This window comes from Xenopus laevis, chromosome 6S, assembly GCF_017654675.1.
Source record: "Xenopus laevis strain J_2021 chromosome 6S, Xenopus_laevis_v10.1, whole genome shotgun sequence".
NCBI lineage: Eukaryota > Metazoa > Chordata > Amphibia > Anura > Pipidae > Xenopus > Xenopus laevis.
In genome coordinates this window covers 110,961,738-110,985,872 of record NC_054382.1, presented here as the reverse complement: position 1 = coordinate 110,985,872, position 24,135 = coordinate 110,961,738, and the positions used below count along the sequence as shown (strand labels likewise).

The following is a 24,135-nucleotide window of genomic DNA, read 5'->3' as shown; positions in this document are numbered from 1 at the left end:
CGTCTGTACAAGGGGTGCAGTGGTTGGGCCCAGGAATTGCGCTTTGTGTCGACCCCCGGCCCGCAGAACTTTAGTCGCTATTGTAACGCTAATTTGGGCTATCCAGACCCAAAGGAGTTAATGTCCAGCTAGTTGTTAGGGCATGGGTTACATGTGACTCAAACAATGCAAGCTAGGGCCTTCGCTAAATAGAAGATTTCAGGAATGGTGTAGTGCAACTACAACTCTCAGGCTACTGTGCAACGAAACAGGAATGAATGGGAGCCAGGAGGTTCTTGCAATATAACAAAATAACTTTTATTTGTCCAAGACAAATGATCCACAGGTTTACTTACAGTGGTACAGAGGCATTGGCAGTATATATAGGCATTCCCCACTCACACAAAGCTGACAGAGGTAGATGCAGAATATACAGGCACACCTGCTCACACATAGCTTCCAAGTTAAATGCCAGGGACTTTCCTCTAGAGACAGCACAGTGACCTGGATCCTCACACAGGGGATCAGGGAAATCACTAGACCTAATGGTTAGTTACAGACGGGAGCATTGCCAAGTCACTGCTTTAATAGCTGCAGCTGGTGGTGTGAAGTTATTGATTGGTATTGGATTACGTTGCTCAAAATCATTATGCACCTTTAAAAGAAACATAACACCAAAAATTAAAAGTGTAGTAATGAAAATATAGGGGCATTTATTAAGGTTTGATTTGTAAATTCGAATTTCCACTTTTTTTTGGTGTCAAATTCGAATTTAAATGTACCAACTCTAATGTATATTTGAATGTGAGATTTATCACATCTCGACCATGGAAACAGTTCTAATTCGAATATTCACCACCTAAAACCTGCTGAATTCATTTACAAGTCAACGGCAGAGGTCCACTGACCCATTTGAAAATATTAATAGCCTTCCTGACATTCAAAGTTATTATAATAGAATACAATTCACATCAATTCGAAACCTGTCCCAATGTACAGATTGTGCTGCATTGGTACAGCTGGTGTGTTTGCTACAGAAACACAACTATAGTTCATATAAACAAGCTGCTGTGTAGCCATGGGGGTAAACATTCAAAGAAGAAAAGGGAGAAAAGGCACAAGATACACGGCAGATAACAGATAAGCTCTGTAGTATACAATGGGATTCTTCAGAACGTATCTGTTATCTACTTTGTATCCTGTGTCTGCTTTCTGGGGGTCAATTTACCCAAGCAATCATGTAGTGGTTTAAATGCGAGACTATAAAATTATGAGGAGAGGTCCTGAATAGAAATGCAAGTATAGGTATGGCATCCGGAAACCCGTTTTCCAGAAAGATCCAAATTACGGAAAGGCCGTCTCCCATAGACTTCATTTTATCCATATAATCCAAATTTTCAAAAATTATTTCCCTTTTCTCTGTTATAATAAAATAGTCCTTTGTAATTGATCCTAAGTAAGATATAATTAATCCCAACTGGAAGCAAAACCAGCCTATTGAGTTAATTTAATGCTTAAAAGATTTTCTATGTATGAAGATGCAAATTACAGAAAGATCCATTATCTGGACAGCCCCAGGTCCCGAGCATTTTGGATAACAGGTCCCATACCTGTATTAAAATGTAACAATACAATTGTAGCCTCACAGAGCCATATTTTGGCAGCCAGCATCAGCAACCCCCATTTGGCTGGCAAGAGGCAGAAAAGGAGGAAACGAAAAATTATAAAAAAATAGAAGATCAATTGAAAAGCAAGAACAGGACATTCTATAACACAGTAAAATTTATCCGTTTAATATGTATTATTCCCAACATCATTTGCCTGCTCAAGAAAACAGACTCCACACTAGCTGTTTTTTCAGTAAGGAATAATGATGCCTGATTGGTACAAATTATAGATTTACTTTTAGATACAACATTGCAGAGCACAACACATACTCTTTCATTTGCTGCTTCAATTTCTTCTTTTTGCTTGCCGCTAGCCAGCTTGATCAGCTCAGCCTGGTGGGCAGAAAGCACAGATTCTAACTGCCTCCGAAATGAGTCGTCCACAGGCCGAAGCTTCTCCATGGTCACCCTGACATAAGGTACTGGGAATTAAAATCATAGCAGGAAATTGTACAGAGAACAATTTGTGTCTTGGCAATAACCTGTGGCACAATAGTCTGTGATTTGACAAAAAGCAGTACACATAGTTCGATACACAGTTCTGGCTTCACATATTCATGTTTTTATTGTTTGACAGGTGGAAACAAACCTACATTTTCACAGTGTGACATCAAATGGAAGGAAAGGCAAGGGATGACACACTGTGGACACCTATGGAGTGTAGAGACAGCATTAGTGGCTGGAAAAAACTATCACCACCAATACTGCTGCTAAGCAACTGCTTTTAAATTCAGAAGTGATGTCACTCAGCCATATAGGCCCACAAGACTTTTTTGTTTTGCCTCTGGTACAACAATGATGTAGAAAACACCAATAGATATTGTAGGGAATTAGTGCAAAACCCTTGCACTTATCCCTGTAAGGGATCAGGCACAGAGTCCGTGTGCTGTAAGCTGTTACCTAGCAACCAGCTGTTCAGTGATAACAGTGCAGCAGGAAGTGAGACAGCAGCTAGTGAGTGGCTGGCAGGAAGAGGAAGTCGCAGATCCTGGCAGAAGAGAAATGCCTAGCAGAGAGAACTACATGGTGGACCCACAGAGCTGAGAGGCTCCACCAAAAGCAGACATTTGGATCAGGCTGGCACAGGGAAGCCAGATACGGTGCCTGGAGGGAGAGAGTGTGTGAAAGGAATCTAGGCTGGAGGAACAACCAGCAGAAGATTCCCATCTGAGCATCCAAAGGGGCTGGTAGTCACACTGTTTGAATGTGCCAGACTCGCCTCAAGAGAAACTATAAAGCATCCGAAGAGGATTTGGAGTGAGTGTTGATAGTTAAAGTGACAGCATATTAAAGGAGCACTCAAAGATTTCTACAGATTTGTATTACTTGGACTGTTAGGTGCATTCCTGAATCCTACTAGGTGGAAGCACTGCACTAGTAAGTACCAGGTACCCAGTCTCTCCCAATACCACTAGGGATGCACCAAATCCACTATTTTGGATTCGGCCAAACCCCCGAATCCTTTGTGAAAGATTCGGCCAAACACCGAACCGAGTCCGAATCTTAATTTGCATATGCAAATTAAGGGTGGGAAGGGGAAACATTTTTTACTTCCTTGTTTTGTAACAAAAAGTCACACGATTTCCCTCTCCGCCCCTAATTTGCATCCAAATCCTGCTGAAAGGCAGAATCCTGGCTGAATCCCGAACCAAATCCTGGACTCGGTGCATCCCTAAATACCACTGTGGAGTGGCTAATAAGGCACAAGTCAGTGACTTGAAGGGGGGCCACATGGGACATACCTTTTCAGTGATTTTTCAATTGATCCTCAGCATTCTGGTCAGATTCAAAAGCAACAGTTATGGCATATGTGCCCCCCCTCAAGTCACTGATTGGTTAATACTGGTAACCAATCAGTGGAAACCAAGAGTTAGACAAATGTTTTTTTAATTATTACAGTATATAGTTTACCACCAGGTTGGATGATGTTCCAGAGAAATTAACTGATTAGCAGGATTGGCATCAAAACGGATAAATAATATGCTCATTAGGGAAAGGTTATACATGATTGATTCATGTCTGATTTCAACACTCGTTATGTAGTTGTTGTGCTAAAACGAATAGTTCTCTGCTTACTTCTGAGACTGAAGGTTTTTGTCTTTCTCTTCAATCAGCTTCTTTTCCTTGGCATCAAACTTCTCTTTTATCTGTCTGACTTGTGTTTCAAGCTGATTTAGTAATTCTGCTTTATCTTGCAACTTTTTATTCATTGTGCTACGAATGAAAAGAGCAAATGCTTGAAATGAGTGGACATCAACATCAAACAGCACAAGCTGCATTGCTAACACCTCTGCTCTACAGGCTGCTTAATCACCTGTAAGCTTTCTTTACATCTTCCAGCTCAGTTTCTTTTTCCTCTAGAAGTTGTTTGACTTCCTCCTTTCTCTCCATCTGCCTTTCCAGCTTCTCTTTCAGCTCTTCCAGTTGTGTTGTCCATTCATCACTTTGTTCTCCAAGAACTTTTTCAAGCTGAATATTTTCCTCTTGCAGTTTTTTGATTCGTTCATCTCTCTCATGCAGGACTTAATAGCCATGAATCGGGTACTCATTCAGTGGTAAACCAGATGTTTAGAAAACATTTTAATGCTTTAAGCAAATAGTTCAAAGGAATTGTTCAGTGTAAAGACAACAACTAAGCAAATAGATAGGCTATGCAAAATAAAAAAGGTTTCTAATATAGTTAGTTAGCCAAAAATGTATAAATGTATAAAGGCTGGATGTGTAACATAATAGCCAGAACACTACTTTGCAGCTCTCTTGGTTCCCAATGATTGGTTACCAGGCAGTAACCAATCAGAGACTTGAGGGGGGTCACATTGATCATAACTGTTTGTTTTTGTATCTGAGCTGCATGCTAAGGATCAATTGCAATGTCCCATGTGGACCCCTTCAAGTTGCTGACTAACTCAGAGTTAGAGAGCTGAAAAGCAGGAAGTATTGCTCTGTTATCCCGTCACCCCAGCCTTTATACATTTTTGGCTAACTATATTAGAAACATTTTTTATTTTGCAAAGCCTCTATTTACCCATTACTCTATTTCAGACTACTGTCTGAAGAAGATGGGAAAATTGACCTGGTGGGACTATAACAATTTCTGGATGTCCTCCCAATGGTGCAAGCTGGCAAACAGGTTTATTGGTATAAATGTCAGCTCAACCTGTACTGCTGTAAGGATTGCTCTATATCTTACCCTGTTTGTGAGAAGCAGATATCAGTATTAGGGACCCCAGTCTATACTAAAGAGGTGCAGATTAGTCTCCTGTGTTAACTACTTATGGTCTCATACCAGTCCCTTAATCTCCCTGTGGACTGCATATGTGGATTCAGATTCGATTGTAAACTTTATAAATTAGAGACCCTTTAAATGTAAATATTTCAAGTGTAAATTACTCAGCAGTGTTGAAACCCAGAACTACTTATCTCCTTTAGCCTTTCATTGTTTTAGGGCATTAAACATAATAACAACAAATATCTGTTTGCTATGGGATACTGGACTGGGGCTTTTGCACTGTGAATTAGGGCCAGTCTGCTTATGTGGGTACAGTATTAATAACTGCTACATGGTGCTGTCGGCCCAAACTGCAGTTTAGAGTGCACTAAAGCAAACCTGTCACCTACAAAAAAAGCTGCATAATGAAAGTCCTTTGCAAATAAAACATGGAACACAAATAATTTTTTTCATTAAAACATCCATACCTCATATATCCAAAATCAAATATCTGTCCCGCCTCTATGCCTGAGGCATAGAGTCAATTACTTTCAGCAATTACTACATGTCACTGCACTCCTCACATTTCACCTTTCTGCCACATGCTCTATAATTGTGTAGGGCATTATGCATGGGCATTAGGTCCATCACTCTGGTGCATACACAAGATTTTGGGGTGATACACAATTTGTCTAAATAACAGTGTCCACGAAATGGCTGCTGCCTGTTTGCTGTGATTGTGTTATTTCCAAGACTGAAGGAAACAAAAATTAAATAACAAATGAGAGTCCGAATTTTTACGACTACTTTAATTTAGAAAAGTCCGACCAAACTAGAAAGCTGTGTAATTAAATTTGTTGCTGTAATATCTGAGAAAGGAGACTGCTGGGAAGACAAAGTATCAATGACCTCTGTGTATTGCAACAATGGTTTTTTTTTTAAAGAGACAACATCTGTAAAGTCAGATTAAAATGAATGTAAAAAGAGCAGTAACAATCTTCTGCTTATACTTGCTGAGATGGGACAACTAAAAAGGAAAACAGAAACTTGTTCATAACAATTGATGATTTTTTGGACTAGATTAGACTTTGAGTTATGACCCAGTTTCCGTGGAAGCAGACATCACATCCATACCCTACATTCCAATTGTGTTTGCAGTATAAATACAGGAATAAAATACCAGTTCCGAAGATTGTTTGTCACTTATTCATTGCATCTTCAACAAAGCTGTCTTACTATAGGATATTGCTTTGTTAGCTAGATTTATTATTGTTCCTATATTATTATTATATATATATATTATTATATTATTATATTATTATATTATATATATTATTATATTATTATATTATTATATTATATATATATATATATATATATATATATATATATATATATATATATATATATATATATATATATTATATTTATTATTGTTCTTATATTATTGTTCTATACTTTTGATGTTTTATACCATATGGACAGTGTCAACAGAACAGCAATTCTAGGACGAAAGGCTGAAGCAGTGTGTTGTGAATTAATCATTCCTTGGAAAGACAGATGCCTATACTTGGTTTTCCCACAAGGCTAAACATGTTTAAATTGCTTGATCTGCATCCTCTGTTAAAGGAAAACATCACCCCCCAAATGAATATTTAAGCAACACATAATTTACATCATATTAAGTGGCATTGTAAAGAATCTCACCAAACTGGTAAATATTGCCCTTTTACATCTCTTGCCTTGAGCCACCATTTTGTGATGGTCTGTGTGCTGCCTCAGAGATTGCCTTACCAGAAATATTACAGCTCTGATTGTAACAGGAAGACGTGTGGAAGTAAAAGACAGAACTCTGTCAGTTAATTGGCTCATGTGGCCTAATGTATGGTTTGTCTGGTTTGTTTGTGTGCACCGTGAATCCTACAATCCCAGGGGGCGGCCGTTATTTTTAAAGGATAATTCAACCCTGTAATAAAAAAACCCATACCCCCCACCCCATGTAGACCCCCCTCCCTCCTCGCCCCAGCCTAACTGCCCCCCGGGGAAATGCCCCATACTTTATACTTACCCCTCAGCACAGATTCAGGCAGCGGAGTTCCATGCAGCCATCTTCTGGGTCTTCGGTAAGCTGACTGGGAGATCGACAATTTCCTTCCATTTCGGCACATGTGCAGTTGTTGCAAACCAGCAAATTGCTCCAACTGCGCATGCACCGCCATGCCAATCTCCCAGTCACCCTACCAAAGACCCAGAAGATGGCTGCGTGGAACTCTGCTGCCTGAATCTGCACCGATGAGTAAGTATAAAGTATTGGGGGCAGTTAGGTGGGGGGAGGACGGAGGGGGGGGGTACGGGTTTTTTTTATTATAGGGTTGAATTCTCCTTTAAAATGGCAATTTTCTATTTAGGTTAACCCAATGGCACATACTAGTAAAAACATATATTATTATGATAATGGCATCAGAGTTCACAGGTAGCATCTTCTGGCAGGTGGCACTGCTCAGTAGCCATGTGTGAAAGAGGCTTTTCAGTTCCATCTTTTGACTGCAAGAGGAAAAATCTAACCTTGAACTGGCTAAAGAGGGGTGTCCAGTGGAAATAAAAGATTTCACAGGGCTGCCCAATTTCAACAAGGGGAATTTCCCCAAGAGAAACTAACAAAAGCTTCATCATGAGGAAAGAAGCAAGACTGCCTCAAACTGGCAGAAAGTTTGGCCTAAAAGGAACAAACACAAATTCTAAAGAAAAAATGGCTTCAAAGAATATTTTTTTGTTAGTTTTGCTCTTTGCACTGTGGGTAATAGTTGATGTCCAGGAACATACAGAGACACAAGTTAAGTGATGTTATGACTTAAGAAGAAGCAAGTGATTTGGAAGATAAGCAAAGAATAACTTCCAAAATTCCATGTCTTAAAGGATGTCAAACCCAAAAATATTTTTTGCCTAATAATAGAAAACACAATTCTAAGCAACTTTCCTATATACATTCATTACATATTTATTATGGTTTTTAAGTCATTTGTATAACCATTGAAAGCAGTGTTTGTCTGGCCCTTTCTATTCTCTGCCCTGATGTTTAAGACTGCTGATACAATGTAAGACAAGGCAGCTGATTAACAGACCTGTCTTTGCTGGGGAACTAAGACTTTTGCAACATTGTACAGTCAGAGCCACCAGTGCAGAGAATAGGCAGGGACAGACACACATTGCTTTCAATAGCAATACATATACAAATAAATTAAAAACCATAGAAAATTTGTAGTCTATGTTTATTGCAAAGTTGCTTAGAATTGTGTTTTCTTTTATTAGGTAAAAAATTATTTTTGGGGTTGACATCCTTTAATAGGGGTCCATAATAAAGAGTTAAGCAGAGGAGCATTCCAGCAGCAGAAGAAAACTAAAGGTGGAAGTCAGGGAGGTCAGTAAGTAAAATAAATCATTTGTCTTATCAAATATATAATCCTATTGTTTTGTCTACTGTAATGTTCTACATTGGTTCTTAAAGGGGACAGTATACCCCTTGATTGATGTGAGTGCATTAATATGACTTTGCTGAACACACTTTTTTGGATATGGTTTTAACTACAAATTATCTATGGTTTGTTATGTCTTGGGCTAAACAGAGAAACTGAAGGCACTTCATGTTTGGTCCTTTGAGGAAAAATGGTAGATTACTATCACACAACACCCTCCCGTTGCCCACTATTTTGGTTCACGGATATGCAGAAATCCATTATGCAGAGGAATTACTCGAGCACCGGTTATATAATTATCTAGCAGCTTGCAAGAACCAAACATGGAGTGAAAGTATAAAGGAAGCACTTTAAAATAATACTTTAGATACATTTCATATACACATTTGCAGAAACCAGTACCACCACCCCCCTACATACACGCCTGGGCAGTGAGCTGTGAAATCAGTTTTGATTTTTCTTGCTTAAGAAGTTGAAGCTGAAGAGTTTTCTGTCTTCCTTCTTCAGCTACTTTTTCCAAAAATTGTATTTTGCTCTACAAGAACATGAAGAAATGCTGAGATCCGTGTCATTCACTGAATGAGTAATTACTCAAAATTTGTAATCAATGGAGGATGAAAGGGCACTTGATGAATGTTACAAAACATTGTGGATTCATGAAACACTTTGGGGGTTATTTAACACTCAAAAAAAAAATGTAACTATAAGATTGGAAATTTTCAAATTTGAACATATCATGATCCGTGCTGAGTTTCAGCCGAAAATAAAGAACAAATGGGGGATTTTTGAGCGATTTCACACAAAAAAAAAATTGTGTTTTTTTCCGAACCAATTTTAATGAGTTTTTTCAATGATAAATAAGATGAAATCATGGATTCTGGTTTGGTCTGACTTTTTTTTACTTAAAAAATCAGAAAACAAATCGGATCTTGATAAATAACCCCCTTAATTTAGTCATTGAAAAAACTCGATAAAATTGGGGGCAAAAAAACATGGTTCAGTTTAATTATCCTTTCTGCAGCAAAATGACATATAAATGGTTAATTTAGCAAATGTTCATGAAAAATACCCAGAATCATTTGCAATATCAAAATAAATATAATTTGCATAAATATCAACTCTTGAAAGTCTCTCTTTAAAGACATACTGACATGTGTAGGTAGATACAAGGCAGCAGAAAGAAAAGCAGGACACTGGCAACAAAATACATTTGACGCTATATATAAAATCTGCTGCTTTTTCTGTCCGGCCTGATTAGACTGCAGGGCCATGACACAGAGTCACCCTAATCTGACAATGAAAAAAGGTGGCCAAATCAGATAAGGTGTGTGCCTAACTTTAGCCTCCACTGTTCACAAACTGGTGGGACATAACCTTATCACTTACTCAGGACCGCCATCAGAAATCGCAGGGCCCCATACAACAAAATTTACTGAGCCCCCTGGGCTGCACCCACCGCAAGCCCCACCTACAGGTCCGTCCTCCCCACCCCCACAGGTCTGCCCCCCACCACACAGTAAAAAAACAAAAAAAATATTGGTGGCTAGGGTTCCCACATGTTAATAAAAAATAAAAAGATATTGGTGGTCAGGGCCCCCCATAAAAAAAAACATTTGTGGCCAGGGCCCCCCCATTAAAAAATATTGGTGGCTAGGACCCCACATGAGAAAAGAAAAATTGGTGGCCAGCCCCCTCCCCCACATTATGAGAAAATTGGTGGCCAGGACCCTTTAAACGTCCATGCCTTCCTGAAGTCAGCAGCTCTCAGAAAGATGGGGGGCCCAGCTAATCAAGTAAGTGTGGCCCCCTCGGGGCCCCCTACAACTCTCCCCCCGTTCCCGCCCTGATGGCTGCCCTGCACTTACTACAGCGCTCCTGTAGTGTTACAATCCCTTAGATTGGAAATGAGCAAAAAATAGCTACACCACCAAGTGTTATAGAGGACCAACAATGCAATGGTTCAGCAGCATAACAGAAAATGTTTCCCTAATGAATACATACTAACTACTAGCCCATGAAGGAATACTGACTTTTAGATCGCTTAGGATTTCTTGTTTTGCCTTGGTGATCTCTGCAACCCTTGCTTTTTGTTCCTTCACCATGGTAGTTAGCTCTTGCAAATAAAGTGTCCGATTGATTTCCTTTTTGCCTACAGCGATTAACTGTCTGGTTGTGCTCTGCCAACTCTGCAGCCACGTTATCAAAACCATCTTTAACCTGCATCACATGAAAAGAAAAATACCTTGCAAATTACACCATTAATCTCACATAACTCATTTGTTGTTGCCGGAACTATGTTCAGTGACCCTCATTTGAAAGATGGAAAAAATCAGAAGAAGAAGGCAAATAATTCAAAAACTGAAGTTTATAAAAAAAAGTTGCTTGGGACTAGCTGGAACTTTCACGTTATTTTCAGCATTCACAGTCAATTATTTAATTATTTGAAAGTCTTTAATTATCTTAAATTATCTTTATTCCTACCGCTAATGTTAGGCATTGCTGGCCTTATTCTCAAACTTAAAGGGGCGGTTCACCTTTCAGGTAACGTTTAGTATGTTTTAAAATGGCTAATCCCAAGCAACTTTTTAATTGGACATTATTTTTTATAAACTTCTGTTTTTGAATTATTTGCCTTCTTCTGATTCATTCCAGCTTTCAAATGAGGGTCACTGACCCCATCTAAAAAACAAATGCTCTGTAAGGCTACAAATGTATTGTTATTGCTACTTTGATTACTCACCTTTCTATTCAGGCCTCCCCTATTCATATTCCAGTCGATTTAAATCAGTGAATGGTTGCTAAGGTAATTCAGACCCTAGCAACCACAATGCAGAAATTGCAAACTGGAGAGCTGCTGAATAAAAAGCTAAATAACCCCAAAAATACAATTAATAAAAAAAGAAAACCAATTGTTAATTATCTCAGAATATCACTCTCTACATCATACTAAAAGTTAATTTTAAGGTGAACAACCCCTTTAATCTAGGTCATCAGAAAAAAAAGATTAATGGGGCAATATACCCCCTTTTCAACATTAGTTCAATGAGTAGGGCTTGTCCTTTTGACTGTTATTTCTTGACTAAACCACGCAGATCTGTAACCCCTTCCCCAGCTGAAGGCTGTTTAGGGTTACAGATAAGGAGCAGGTCATGATGCAGAGGACTTCAGAGTGGGCTGGTGATTTGTTATTATTATGTCAGGAAGTAGACTGTGACTTTACTTTTCGTTTCTGACTTTGTTTTTTGTTATTTCTTGGACTAAACAGGGCAGACATTTTAGATATTAGAACCATAGGCAAAAATAAAGTATGTTCAGAACAAGCCATATCAAAAATAATATTGAAGGGGGTAATACTGGCCATTTTACCCTATTCCTCTAGGAACCCTGCTAACCTTTGAGAATAAGTCCCAGACATTATTTAGAATTACATATTTATAGAGACCCACTGTTACAGGTACAGTGTTATTATTACTGAAGAGAATTAAATCATTTTGAAAAATTAGAATTATTTGCATAAAATTGACACTATGGGAGATGAACTTCTCTTAATTCAAGCTTTCTGGATAATGGGTTTCTGATAAGGGACTCCCATACCTGTACTGTACAGTCATTTATATCAGCGCATATTAGTATACTAAATGGCAGAATTGTAAGAAGGTTATTCCAACCTCACCAGTCCTACTATAGTTGCAGCTGAACTGATCAATTCGATTGAAATATCAGGTGTATTTATTGACAGCCGAGTTATGGGATTGCTGCTGAAAGACATCAGGTAGCATTCAAGCAAATACAGACAACAAAAGAAGCCCTGATTTTGATAAAGTTGCTGATCAAAGCACTAAAAGTAATAAGAATATCCTGCTTTTCAACAATATAACCGGTTGAAAGGAATTAATTAAAATTAGCTCTGTAATGTGTAAATATATAGAAACTCTGCATAGTTAAATACATTTTCCATTCAATTCTTTCCATATGTAGGGACATTCCATATCACCATAAATACAAATGCCACCTTAACACTACCGCTTTAAATCGCCCTGCTTCAATGATCAAGGCCGCACAGAACTCATCTTCTAGTTCAGCGTACTGCTGTGTCAGCAATTTAATCTTCTCTTGAAATGAATGTATTTGTCGACGATGGAGATGTTCTTCTTTGGCTATTTCTTTAGCCACTGCATCCTGAAATTCAGGTCCATTAAAGGTGACCCATTAGCCGAAAAAATTATTCCAAATCCTATTTTATCATGCTAGTCAAGCAAAATGAACTTTACTTACACTATATAGATTATTTGAATCTTGTTTCCTTCAGTCTGGGAATTCATAATTATAGCAAGCAGGCAGGAGCCATTTTGTGGACACTGTTATTAAGGCAAGTCTTGTATCATTTTAGAATCTTGTTTGTGCACCAGAATGGGGACCCGATGTCCATCCCCATGCCCTGGCTACACAGTTAAATGGTAAAGAGAGTGGGGGGAGGGATGTGAGGAGTGCAATGACATCTAGGAAGTGCTGAATGTACACTGAAAGTAATTGTGTGCCCCGCCTCTATAGGCATAGAGAGGGGCAGGCAATATTTGATTGACAGCTGAAATTTTTAAATGATTTTACAACAGCTTGTAAGAAGGTGATTGGTTTGTGTGCATGAAAATGTGTATTGTATGTTTAAAGTGAATGTGAGTGCTGTAAAAATGTTAAAGTAATGTTTAAGTGTTTGAAAGTGTTAAATGTGTTGGAAGACTGTAATGTGTAAAATGTACCACAAGATGGCAGTGTTGTCATGTAAATGGATGATAAAGGTTCCATGCTGGGTAACAGAGGGAAAGCACATGTACAGTAGTGAGAATAGCACATGCACAGTGAGTGTTAGGGTAGTGTCTAATTGAAGAAGGTATTTAAAGGGGAGACACACCCAAAGGGTTGTACACATGCATTTGGATTTAGATAGAGAGAGGGCACAAGTGTGAAATACTAGGTATTTCAGATAGTCAGGACTATTTAGCATGGGTAGTTAAGACCCCAACGAGGAGGTAGTGGCATATGTGCCAAGGCTAAGCCAGTGAGGGTGCAAGTGGAAGTTATAGGAAAAAGGACATCCTGAAGGAGGGGGAAAAGAAAAGTCCTATCCGGAGTAGGCCAGAGGGGCATAGGTCGTATGCCGGACTGGTAGGACCGGAAGGTGTCACAAGGAAATTCCTACCCTGAAAGGTCAGTGGTGCACTGGCGTGGTGTTAGCCCGGCTGAAGCAGGGAGGTGGTGAGTAACCCTGGAAAGGGATGTCCTTCGGAAGGTTTCGGGGAAAACCCTTTGTGTGTTTGGAGTGTCGGCTTAGCCAGTAAAGGAGAAGTTTAATATTGCCCGTGGATTGTATAACTGTATGCCCTGATGTGTGGAAGAGTCAACTGATGAAAAAGTGTGCCAAATAAACAGTTCCAGTTTTTGTTATAATCAAGAGTGTGGACTTTAATCCTTGGATCAAGCTGGGTTTCCATGGTGACGGTGTTTAACCCTTTAACCCCCTTACATAATTCGGTGTTAACCCTTAACTCCCCTTACATAATTTGGCGCTGCGAGCAGGGTAAGGAAGAGTATGTGCTTTGGGAAACCCCTGTGAATACCTGGATGTATGTTTTGAGACTGTGTATTGCACTGTTCCCTGATTTGGCTGGCTACAATTGATGTGACCGGAAGAGCATATACCAAGTAACAGTACTTACCAGGCAGGAAGTGGGCAAGCAGCCTGGGATCCCTTTTCGCGCCACAGGAACAGGAAACAGTAGTGTGGCCATCTTAAAAGTCTACAGACCGTGCGGAGTGGCGCAGTGCTGTGGTGCCGAGAGATTGGAAGGAGTAGACGCACCTGTTACTATGCAGAGTACCTCCGCAACCAAGATGTCGGATAAACAGCTGGCCGACACCGGCCGTCGGTTTATGTGGACTGGAGTCTTTGCCCAAAAAGTTGGCCGCAACGGAGCAATCGTGATGGTTCCCATGTGTGGGAACTGCGGCGACGAGGCCCAGTGGTCGGAAGTGCGGGCGGCTGGACATTGCCTGGTTTGCATCCGGGATTACTTCACTGGCCCGGTCTACCTAAAGACCCAGCTATCTGCATCGATGAAGGACATCGACCGGCGCCTGACTGCATGGGAGGCCTGGCGTCTTACTGTACCGGAGGGAGAAGCTGCGCGGATAGCAGGCAAGGTGGCGGTAACCAGACCGCTGAGCTCCGATTCAAGCCACGAGGCTCTGCCGCCCTATACTGTGAAGGATGGCGGTGTGGAAGTGCCTGACCCGCGACCAACCTCGGCAGCAGGTATGATGCATAAGGCGTTGCGCACCAACGACAAGCCGTGGCGTACGGGCAGTAGCAGTACACTGCCCAGTGTTCCCATACCCCCAGTGGTGCAGGACTCCATCGCTCGGGTGGATTCTTGGCTAGACCTGCACAGTGCCGGGACATCAGAAGGGGCCCCATGGGAAGAGGATTGGGAGGCAGGACCCCATACGGGAAGCCCAGAAGTCGCCGTATCTGTGACGGCGGTACCCGCGGTAACTGAGTCGGTTAGGGCGGTGGTTCCCGAGGTTAAGCAGAGGGTATCAACCCCGGTGAGTGTATTGTCGTTGGGTGCTGGATCCCGAAGCAGCGTGTATCGGTCACCACATACCCAAATGGTGAACGATGAAAGCACATTCTGGGTGTTACCGGGGAAAGCTCAGGAAAAAGAGTTTAGGGCCGTGTCCCGGGTCCAAAAGAGATTAACCTGGAGATTAGCAAGAAATGGGGCTTCTACATGCCGTATGCCCCGGAGTATGTTTTTGACGAAGTTGAAAAGAACTTAGAGCAATGGGTGCGGCAGGATATCCTCTCCTTTTTGAAACTGGATGAATACAGTTTGGTGCACCCCGACAGCGATACTCGGAAGAGAGCGAAAGATCTCTTGGAGGAGACTGTTCCCATGTGGTGGCAAGGGCGCACCGTGATGCGGCACTATGTCCGGAGTGTGACCAAGCACACCCCAGAGCGGCACCTCAGTGTCGATGTACCCTTGGAGGGTGGGGGTACCGTGGAAAAACCTCACCCAAGGTATTACATCTCATTTGTCAACACCAAGAACTGGTTCGCCCGGATGATCTGAAAACAGGGACTGTTATTTGAATGCACAGAACTGTTGGTGAGTGCAAAGTTTACAAAGACTGTTATTCGGTTATTAACATTGAAAAGGATTACCCAGTCGGGGTAATCAGTTAACTGTTTGGTTTCAACGATGCCATGGAAAGGTGTATCACCAGTTGGTCAAGATGTTACCCAGCCGGGGTTAACCGTGGACTTATTGTTCAGTTTTACAAGTGTGCCTTGTTTTACAGTTTTATATTGAAAATTTTACTAACCTTATGAAGGTAATAAGGTTTTGTTACTAAAAAAAAAATCAAGTTATTTAAGCAAATGCAAACTTTTGTGTCTGTTTTCATTTTCATGTGTGATTGGTTGTGTGCACGAGGACGTGCTTGATTTAAAAAGTGTCGAGTGTAAGAAGGTGATTGGTTTGTGTGCATGAAAATGTGTATTGTATGTTTAAAGTGAATGTGAGTGCTGTAAAAATGTTAAAGTAATGTTTAAGTGTTTGAAAGTGTTAAATGTGTTGGAAGACTGTAATGTGTAAAATGTACCACAAGATGGCAGTGTTGTCATGTAAATGGATGATAAAGGTTCCATGCTGGGTAACAGAGGGAAAGCACATGTACAGTAGTGAGAATAGCACATGCACAGTGAGTGTTAGGGTAGTGTCTAATTGAAGAAGGTATTTAAAGGGGAGACACACCCAAAGGGTTGTACACATGCATTTGGATTTAGATAGAGAGAGGGCACAAGTGTGAAATACTAGGTATTTCAGATAGTCAGGACTATTTAGCATGGGTAGTTAAGACCCCAACGAGGAGGTAGTGGCATATGTGCCAAGGCTAAGCCAGTGAGGGTGCAAGTGGAAGTTATAGGAAAAAGGACATCCTGAAGGAGGGGGAAAAGAAAAGTCCTATCCGGAGTAGGCCAGAGGGGCATAGGTCGTATGCCGGACTGGTAGGACCGGAAGGTGTCACAAGGAAATTCCTACCCTGAAAGGTCAGTGGTGCACTGGCGTGGTGTTAGCCCGGCTGAAGCAGGGAGGTGGTGAGTAACCCTGGAAAGGGATGTCCTTCGGAAGGTTTCGGGGAAAACCCTTTGTGTGTTTGGAGTGTCGGCTTAGCCAGTAAAGGAGAAGTTTAATATTGCCCGTGGATTGTATAACTGTATGCCCTGATGTGTGGAAGAGTCAACTGATGAAAAAGTGTGCCAAATAAACAGTTCCAGTTTTTGTTATAATCAAGAGTGTGGACTTTAATCCTTGGATCAAGCTGGGTTTCCATGGTGACGGTGTTTAACCCTTTAACCCCCTTACATAATTCGGTGTTAACCCTTAACTCCCCTTACAAGCTATGAATGCTTTAATAAAAAATAGAAATTGGATTTCATGTTTAATTTGAAAAGTACTTTTATTATACAGCTTTTTATGTGTGGGCGACAGGTCCGCTTTAAGTGCAACTCTTGATTCCAGTTCCTTTCTACAGGATGAAAATATAGAAAGTATAAAGCAAGTAGGCAGTGGCATAACTAGATGTTTCTGGGCCCCACAGCAAATTATTTATAGGGCTCCCAACATATCCAGAGGCTGTCCTGTTTTATCAATATTTATTGAAAATGTGTATGAATTAGAGCCTCATGGGGGCCCCAATACCTCCTGGGCCCCCCTGCAGCTGCAGGGTCTGCTTCCTCTGTAGTTACATCACTGCAAGTAGGGATAACATTACAGCATTGATAAGAGACTTACAGGGGAATGTAATAAAAGTCGCAAAGAGCAAAACAATTCGCACCAATAAGACTAAAAATCCACATCTCGCAATGTAATATTGTTCCTTAAACTGTTATTGCATTGCGAATTTTAATTGCGCATTGCGACTTTTAATTGCGCATTGCGAATTTTAATTGCGCACTCATAAGAAGAGCTTGAAGGTGTCGTAATCTTGTGGAGCAAACATAACGACTTTTTCAGTAAGAAGTTTTATTACATTGACTGCGCATTGGCGCAAACTATAAAATTCGCACACGGTCTTTCACTGTCGGAAGTGGTCGCTAAACAGTTTCCGGGCTCGCAAAAGCTATATTAAATTCGCACAAAGCAAAATTTGTTCGCGCAAAGGCATAACTTTTCGCATTGCGAATAGTTTTTCCGTTAGCGATTTTTATTACATTCCCCCGTTATACAATTAATAGGGTGTTCCATCTTTATGTAATAAGTAGGGTTTAAATGTACTTTTTTTCTTGCTATTCTACTGCCACAAATCTGATTTCATACAAGTGCAATGTGGAATATAAGCCCTGTACATACCAAATAGTCATTGCCAGGAGATACATGGCTACTGTGCAGCTTGTACCTCATGCACAACAGAAGGAGCAATGGCACACAGTAACTTTACTTTTTTCCCCATGATGTTTTGATGAGCATCAGTGGAACTAGAGGCTCAATGAGAAACTGCTACAGCATCTCATTCCCTCCTTTTAGGTTTTCCAAATTGATGTTAATTAAATAATGATGACTTTTTCACACAGATTCTTTTTTTGGAGACTTCAGGGGTTCAACATATAAAAAGAGTACTTGTAAGAAAGAACATACAACATATATAGCTATATAATACAATATATATACAGTAACTGAAAATTTGAAGTGATATTAACATGAATTATTACCACATTGCAGTTGTAAAATGCTAAACCAATTTAGGTTAAGCTAAATCTCAAAACACTTGCCCTTTCCTATTTCTCAGCTACCGTACTTCAGAATAAATTGAACCTAGAAAAAGTAATCATGCTGTGAACATTTAGCTTTAGATGATGTTTATAATTTTATTTGGTCTGAAAACTGGCGTGCATTGCCTGAAATACTGCAAATATCTTACAGTGCGGGGATCTTTGAAGTGCAGTTCTTCTAAAGCTATTATGTACAGAGCCCCTATAGGAATAGAAAGGACTGCACAGCTGCTCTCAGAAGTCTTTGTATGTGTTTTAACTTTTATCCACAAAGAAATAATAAAACAAGTCTGCCTTTTTCATCTATTGGATACATGACCAAAGTACAAAATTTTAATTAGACATCACTCTGCGAATACGGTAAAGGTCAGTTATATATTTTATCTATTCATCTACATGATGCATCTTAAAACATGAAGTTATCAGCTATCTTAATTTATTTGCCCTGAGTCTTTTATGAATAAATGCAATTGTATTGTCTAGCTAGCTGTGTGTGCCAATACCATTGGTTGCTATGTTTTTATATATAATACACAAAAGCCATGAATAACTTGTAAATTATATCCTTATAAACGGTGAGTTCTGATATCATCAGTTATAAACGGTGAGTTCTGATATCATCAGTTATAAACGGTGAGTTCTGATGTCATTTCTGTCACATGACTCACTGAAAATTGTGTATTATAATAAATAAAGTACCCCCAGTTGCAAAATATGAGGATATTAGAAGTAACCTCAGAGTTCACTTTGCACTTTTGTTTTGTTTTGTTTATAATATATGCACAACATACTCAAATTTATGTATATTGTTAGTGAGGAAATTAGTATGTATTTTCATATTATAAACACAATACAGCTGTGTTTTGGAAAAATATGGCACTGCATTTTATTTATTATATATTTAGGGGCACATTTACCTAGGGTCGAATATCGAGGGTTAATTAACCCTTGATATTCGACTGCCGAATTAAAATCCTTCGAATATCGAAGTCTAATGATTTTGCGAAATTCCTTCGATCGAACGATCGAAGGAATAATCGTTCGATCGAAGGAAAGGATCAGAAAAGGAAAAGGATCAGAAAAACCTTAGAAAGCCTATGGGGACCTTCCCCATAGGCTAACATTGGCCTCGGTAGGTTTTAGGTGGCGAACTAGGGGGTCGAAGAAATTTTTAAAGAGACAGTACTTTGATTATCGAATAGTCGAACGATTTTTTGTTTGAATCGTTTGATTCGAAGTCGAAGGTCGAAATAGCCAATTCGATGGTCGAAGTAGCCAAAAAAAACATTTGAAAATTGAACTATTTTTCCTCTATTTTCCTCTATTCCTTCACTCGAGCTTGGTGAATGGGCTCCTACGTATGCATTGTTTAAGGCATTGCACTGGCTTTTGTATTTAAGCACTATTACACTTTTTATGCGCTAGTTTATTATTTTAAAACCATTCCACAGTTTATGAATGATCAAGGTACATTTCACTACAGGTTGTACTTGTATTATCTATCTATCTGTCTGTCTGTCTGTCTGTCTGTCTGTCTGTCTATCTATCTATCTATCTATCATCTATCTATCTATCTGTCTGTCTGTCTGTCTGTCTATCTCTCTCTCTATCTATGTCTATCTATCTATCTATCTATCTATCTATCTATCTATCTATCTATCTATCTATCTATCTATCTATCTATCTATCATCTATCTATCTATCATCTATCATCTATCATCTATCTATCTATCTATCTATCTATCTATCTATCTATCTATCTATCTATCTATCTATCTATCTATCTATCTATCTATCTATCTCTCTCTCTATATCAATCTATCTATAGTATCTATCTATCTATCTATCTATCTATCTATCTATCTATCTATCTATCTATCTATCTATCTATCTATCTATCTATCTATCTGTCATTGTAGGTCCAAAAATTAACACATTTAACTCACTATTAACTCTTATAGGGCAAATGCTAAAACATAATTAAAAAATGTTTTTGGTAAGAAAAAGCACATTTTGCTACCTGTGTAACTGCTCCTTCGAGGTAAGCAGTTCATGAAGTTGATAAACTTTATCTTTTGGCTGACGAAGGGAGACACAAAGCAAGTCTATTTCTGTTTGGGAAGCAGATATTTTACGTTCAGTTTCATCTGTGGCAGAAAGACAGGTAGAGAAGCAGAAGTCAAAGCAGAGACCTAAGTAGTCCCTGCTTGCTTGAATCAACTAAGTTAGCCAATAAAAGGTTTCACCTACCCTATATTTTCTGGTTTTGATCTATGGCTAACACTCTGCTACTATGGTGCTATTATGTTTTTTCACTTGTAATATCTGGTTCTAGAATAAAGCAGTTAAGAGCCGTTTCACTTCTTAAAAAGTGTGTGCAGTTCCTGTATTTTTATCCAAGCATAAAATGATATATCTAGAGTGCAAAATCTACAGTGTTGGCTACCAGGAACCTGACTGTTAGCTCCAAGTTGCTCTTTTGATCTTGCTGAGCAAACAGTCTAGTTCAATCGCTCCAGCAGACAAGCAGTTAATCGGTGTACTGAGGTAAAACACAACCTGCTGTAAAGGATTTGCTAAAGGCTTCATTTTATTGGAACAAGAGATGTAAAACATATATTTGGCTGTAGAAAAGCAGCTATGATAGAACTTATAAGCATAGACTCCAAAACTGTGAAGCTATCTCTCCTAAGGGAGTCCAGTGTACTAAACCATGGTAAAGACTGAAGACGAAGATCGGTTATGCAGAATGCTTGGGACCTGGGGTTTTCCAGATAAAGGGTCTTTGTGTAATTTGGACCATCCATCCCTTAAAGGAGAAGGAAACCCAGTCGGCACAAAAACCCTCCCCCCCGTGTTGCTTCCACCTCCCTCCTCCCCCCTGGCCTACCTGTCCCGCTGGGCAAATGCCCCTAACTTGTTACTTACCCTTCTGCGCAGGTCCAGTCTACGGAGTTCACCGACGCCATCTTCTTCCAAGCGATCTTCTTCCTGCTTTGACCGGCGCATGCGCCGTAGGAGCATTTCGCCGGTACGGATGGCATGCGCCAAAAGTCACGAAGTTTTCAGATTTCGTGACTTTTGATGCATGCGCAGTAGATCTGTACCGGCAAAATGCTCCTACTGTGCATGCGCCAAAACGCCGGTCAAAGCAGGAAGAAGATCGCGTGGAAGAAGATGGCGTTGGTGAACTCCGTAGACTGGACCTGCGCAGAAGGGTAATTAACAAGTTAGGGGCATTTGCCAAAGGGGACAGGTAGGCCAGGGGGGAGGAGGGAGGGGAAGCAACACACATTTTTGCGCCGACTGGGTTTCCTTCTCCTTTAAGTATATTTTAAAAAAAAAAAACCCCAATTAGGATTGTTTTTGCTCTAATAAATATGAATTATATCTTAGTTGGGACCATGAACAATGTACGGTTTGAAAATTTAATTATTATATGATAATGAACTCTATAGAAGAAGGCCTGCTTGTAATTCTGAGCTTTCTGGATAACTGGATTCCAGATAATGGATCCCGTATCTGAGAACATTTCCTTATCCTATAAAAAGAAGACTACAAGAAACATGCTTTTCTAACTTGCATATGTATAACCTTTTTTATGAACCCTGACCATATGCTGGACTGCAAGATAAACTTAAAGAAGGAAACCCCCTGGGTGCAAAACCCCTCCCCCTGGGCAAATGCCCCTAACTTGTTACTCACCCCTCTGCGCAGGTCCTGTCCATGGAGTTCACAGGCACCATCTTCTCCCACACGTTCTTCTTCCTGCTTTGACCGGCGTCTTCTGGCGCATGCGCAGTAGGAACATTTACAGGTACGGCTTTACTACGCATGCACCGAATGTCACGAAGGAAAACCCTTAAGAGGTTTTAGGTGAATCCCTAAGGGCAATGGCACACCAGGTGATTAATCACCAGCAATAAATCTCCTATTCTACTGTAAACTTTTTCCCACCGATAATAAAGAAGCCCAAATAGCGAGCCTGGGACAGGTGGAGCGGAAGGGGCACATGACTAAGGGGAGAGTAGAGGAAATTAAGGGGTAGTGGTGACAGGTATTGTGGGAGTTGTAGTGTGGAAAGGCAAGGGAAAAGGGGGCAGGGCTTAACCTTTAAATAAGGGCTAAAGTGCGGGAGAGCTCATTACCTGTAGATGGCACAGCAGTTACAACGTCCCTCCCTCCCGCCCTTTTGGAAGTGGGGGGGGGGTGGATGGTTATGTCGCAGCAGGGCATAGTGGGGCTGCCCTACTGGGTAGCCAAAAAAGGGGTCTGGAAGGTAAAGTGAGGTCGGTTGGATAGGCCTGGGGCGAGGCTAAGGGGGCAAGGAGGCACCGTAAGTGAGGAAACAGGTGACGGAGTCTTAGCCTTAGGCTAGTTAATGGGTTTTGACTAAGAAGGGTTTGGGAAGTTATTGTAAACATTGATAAATGTTATGTGCAGCCTTCAGCGGCTATTATTTTATACAAAGTGTTATGCGTTATTATTTTATGTTGGTATGTTTGTTATAAGTTAAATAAGAACAAGTGAATGGAAATGTTACTTAATAAAACAAGCTGCGGCCTTTTTCACCAAATGATCTGTGTTGGAATGTATTTATGGGGTGTTGGAGTATTGTATCGGAATCTAAGCATACTATAGTCAAGTGAATGGCTGGTGGTAAAGAGGAAATTTATCACTTACGAGTAATCTCTTGGTGCGCCATCAGCCTAAAAAGAAGCTAAATTTTTTTTATAAAGATTTAGGCAAAGACACACTTATTTGGCAATCTTGCCTAACAAGCAGAGCTTAGCATTTACATTCAAGGCAGAGAGAGATTTTAATCTTTTTTCTAACCCACTTGAAGGGTGATGTAGAAAAGGATGTAACCAAGTCAGTGCCACCAAAGAGTTGTAAAACACTGCCCTCTTCTATCATGAGCTGCTTGATGCAAAGTACACTACAGTATTCACACTCTAAATCATACGAGGGGGACTTGGCTCACAAAGAGCTGTAGTCCACCCATTAGTGATAGACAGATAGAAGCAGACAACCTACATTTAACTGTTTTAGGCTAGGGATGTTTAGAATATGCAAACAAATCCACATGTGATGAATTTTAATGACAGTATTCAAATCTTTATGTATAGATTACCTGATGCATGACAAACAGGATTGCCTTTTGCATTCTGCTCTAATGTAAGATGAAGCGAGCAGTTCAGTCAAACCATACTCTGGAGTATCTGGACACTTCACCAATGCTATTAATGCAATCAGTATGAAGAAACAGGTGGCTCCGTTTATGATTACATCCATGAAGAGGTATTAAACCTGGAATACAAATGTTAAAGTTAAATATCAAAAATAAGAGGTAAAAAACATTCATAAGTTATTGTTGCAATAGCTGCCAAATAAAAATATTCAGTAACATAATTAAAATAGCTGGGCATTTTTGACTAGAGAATACACTGGGATCCATGATATTTGGATAAGGCTGAATAACAAACTTAACTGCATATACAGACTGATCAAAGTAAAAAAAAAAATAAGGTCACGTGAACGTAAAGTAAAAAAACTCTGTATTCTGCCTAATTCACCAGCACTGTAATGTAAGTATTTCATGAACTGGGATCACACCACAGGGTTCAATAAAGCAGCCCCAGCTGAAGCAAGGTATTCACATAAAGATCTTATTATCCATAGCAAGTAGTTTTGATCTGGGTACAAATATTTCTTCCCTTTCTCCAAAAACACACAGGGAGATAAATCTGCTTATGACATAAAAAATAATAATAGTGTAGGAATGTGATTGGGACATTGAGGGGCAGATTTATTAAGGTTTGAATTAGAATTTTTGATTTCTAATTGTGGTCAAAACTCACAAATTCAAATTGGGAATAATCCAAACTCGATTCAAATTCATAATTCGAGATTTATCAAACCTTGACCCTGGGAACAATTTGAATTCTACTATTCGCCACCTTAAACCTTTTG

At 40.0% G+C, this 24,135-nt stretch overlaps 1 pseudogene; it reads right to left on the bottom strand.

The window, feature by feature from the left end:
* Positions 1 to 532: 532 nt before the first annotated feature.
* Positions 533 to 22,867, bottom strand: LOC108719740 (annotated as a pseudogene).
* Between the last annotated feature and the right edge of the window lie 1,268 nt (positions 22,868 to 24,135).